This window comes from Hirundo rustica, chromosome Z, assembly GCF_015227805.2.
Source record: "Hirundo rustica isolate bHirRus1 chromosome Z, bHirRus1.pri.v3, whole genome shotgun sequence".
Taxonomy (NCBI): domain Eukaryota; kingdom Metazoa; phylum Chordata; class Aves; order Passeriformes; family Hirundinidae; genus Hirundo; species Hirundo rustica.
In genome coordinates this window covers 87,172,937-87,176,199 of record NC_053488.1, presented here as the reverse complement: position 1 = coordinate 87,176,199, position 3,263 = coordinate 87,172,937, and the positions used below count along the sequence as shown (strand labels likewise).

The 3,263-nt window shown below is 36.8% G+C and overlaps 1 long non-coding RNA gene across 1 annotated transcript; it reads right to left on the bottom strand.

Annotated features, from left to right (window-relative positions):
• Nucleotides 1-695: 695 nt before the first annotated feature.
• LOC120765632 (uncharacterized) lies at nt 696-2,592 on the bottom strand. The gene is made up of 3 exons (XR_005704483.2): nt 2,436-2,592; nt 2,040-2,144; nt 696-1,846 (listed from the first exon to the last, which is right to left on the bottom strand). It is a non-coding gene; the product is annotated as an uncharacterized LOC120765632 (long non-coding RNA).
• Nucleotides 2,593-3,263: the final 671 nt, after the last annotated feature.

Sequence of the window (3,263 nt, the reverse complement as noted above, 5' to 3'; positions counted from 1 at the left end):
CTGTGCTGCCCAGGGGTGCAGCTCTGAGCTCACATTCAGGGTCACTCAGCTCTGCACAGAGCAGGGAGGACACAAAACAAATCCTTTTCCTGCTGCACACCAAGGACAGATTTCAGCCCAAAAACACAAACTCAAGGGAAGTACAAGAAGGATGGGACCTCACAACCTGAAGCTGCAATTGAACAGTTAAACCCCGACATGGAAATGGACCAAAACTGATCAAAGTGTGAGACCTTGTGACCCTTTGTCCATTTTGTGACCATTTTGTGACCATTCTTAGTCCACCTTGGGTGTAGCCCTGGCCAGGCTCTTATCCTGCCCAAGGTGTATCTTAGAGGCCTTTCAATAAATATCTCCTTTATTTCTCCAGCTCTGTCCAGTCTCTGTTCCAGGTCAGCTTTCCCAAGGCATCAACACTGAATTCAGGTGGCTTTCTCTGCATTTCTTTATATGAGCTGGAAATGACTCTCAGAAAAGGAACACCCCAATTTGGAAACTGTTCTGTATTGTCCTGATAGACAAACTCATCTCCAAAGCTTTTTTTTGTCTCCTTGATACAAACCAACAAACAAAACCCATGGGAAACAGGGAAAAAAAAAAAAAAAAAAAAAAAAAAAAAAAAAAAAAAAAAAAAAAAGTGTTTCTTCTTAAAATTAACTTTTAGCTGGAGATATTGGAAAAAGGTAATTAAAACACGTTTCTGCTTATGATTCCTGCCCAGATATGATTCCAGCCTGTTTCAGCAATAAGCTTTTTTCATGTTTAACAAGCTATTTTAGGTGATAAGAATGATTATGAGTTTTCTCTGTTGATAGAAATTACAATTAAGTATTGAAATTCTCTTCCAGTGAAAAGTTACCTGCTTTGACTTGCAACTGTTCTTTTTCTTTCTTTTTTTTCCCCCCTTCCTTATTACCTAAAGGCAGGAAAGCTTTAGAAATCTGTAGGGTTTTCATTTTTTTCTCCTCCCAGAAACCATTCTTTTAATGATATATTTGAAAACACTGAGTGGGTTTATCCAGTACTTTACAGTTAATCTGTTATATGAATGTCTAACAGGCTTTTATGCCTGGCAAACACAACATTGAAATAGGAGGAGATTTTGAATAGTCAAAATGTGCTCTTAAACTTGTAGAAATATTTCTTTCAAGACTGAAAGCAAATAAACAAATACATAACATAGAAAATAAGTCTTCTTTGAATGAGGAAATTATCCTTTTCCTGCATTTTTATTGGATTCATCCTTGTTTAAATTTGCCCAGGTAGTTTTTAGAAGCGTTTTCCTCTTCTGGAAGCTTTTTTTTTTTTTTTTTTTTTTTTCCCCAGAAAGTTGCTAAACTGTTAAATGTTGAAGCAAACTGAGCTTTCTTAAGTGAAAGTTTTAGGAAGATCTTTCTGCAAATCAAGGGCAAATTTCTGCAAATTCAACATAAACATTGTGGAGAACTGTACAGAAACTGACTTGTGGAATGATCTTTCCTTAGAAAGAAACATAAAAATTCACTGTTCCAGTAGTGTTAACATGTTTCCATCTCATGGAAATGATGGCATCTTATGAGGAAATCCCACTTTGGTTTTGAAGTTCTAAATAAATTAAGTTAAATTTTGCTGCTGTGACTCTGTTATTTGAAAAAGCCAAACATCAAGTGAAGGAAGAGGACACCGGATCCATTTTACACGAAAATGGATGTAAAATCGTGAGGGAAAAATCCACAGAATTGAAGTCGCTACACCTCTGCTCATTCCCAATTCATGGTTTTGATCCAAGAAATATTTGATTTGATTGCCTGTGGATTATCAGCTGTTGATTTCCTTTCTCGCTTCACTTTAACTTTGGCAGAATTGTCTAAAAAACAGAAAAATTAGGAACTGATGTGGAACCCAAAGCATGACCTTTTGGTAATTGCTACTAAGGTGCAAAATATTTTACTTCAGAGTTCAAGAAGCAGGAATTAGCATCACAAAAAGCAAATACCTGCATCATTTCTGTGAAACACAGAACCCATTTTACTGGCACAATATTGATTGATGTAACTCACCGTGAATCCTTCCTGCTCAGGCCTATGAATATAGAAGCACTGCTAAAATCTTGCTCAGTCACTAGGTTCCATATTAAAGCTTCTGGAAAGGCTTTATTACTTCAGCTGGAATAAGAATGCAACTTTGTTGATATTTGAGAAGTTTAAAAAAAAAAAAAAAAAAAAAAAAAAGCAGCTTAGAAAAATCAGGGGAAAAAAAAACACAAAAAGCTCTCTTTTTTTGCCAGTTTTAAAAGCAGGTTTGTAAAGAGAAAAAGCCCTTTTATATATATATATATACACACACACACACATATATATATACACACACATATACATATACACACACACACACACATATATATATATATTTTAAAGAGCTGCTCAGAAGAGAGTTTTCAATTAAGCTGGAAAGACCTTTGTGTACATCTCCTGTTGAAGCTGAATATCCTCCAGGTCGTTGAAGCTTCCCAGTGCTCTGCAGCACCCGCTGGTGCTGAATCCTCCTGAAGATGTTGGCTAAACAAAGCTGCACAAGGGAGCACTCTGACAGAAGACAGTGGGAGCTCCCACTCAGGGCTCTAATGAGTGATTTATTTGTTCCCTTCTCCCTGGGCTCACCCATCATTACATGTTCATTAAGCAATAATTGCCATTGATCGACAGGCTCGTGTATGGATGATGGTAAAAGAAACAGGGCTATTAAACCTCCAGTGCCTAGGACAAGTGCAGGCCACAAGCAGTAAGGCAGATTAATGAGGAGATTTAAACTAAGGATAGTTATATTACAGACCACTTCCTTCCTTTTAATTTTATTTACGGTGAGAGACAAGTGTAGGGCATTTTAGACGTTCAGAAAAAAAAAAAAAAGCGATTTGAAATCCAGCTTGTGCTATTCAAGTGCTTCTGACCCTCAACAGCAGCTGGCCACAACCTGTACTAATAATTAAATTAGTTTGGTGGTTTTCAGCTGGGTTTCATAAGTAGCAAGTAGATCAGTTGGAGTAAAGGACAAAAGGGTATCACAAATAGGATTCAAAGTCAAATCAGGCTTCTCATGGATCAGTTGTGGGTAAGTCCCTGTATAAATAAATATTTTAAAGTTCTGAAAGGCCTAACCTTGTATCATTTGGGGACAGCGGCCAATTTGTGATGACTCAAATTATGATTTTATTTTACCCATTACAGTGTATTATTTTCAGAATCAGGGGTAAGAATAAGTTTTGGGATCTTCTCACTTGATCA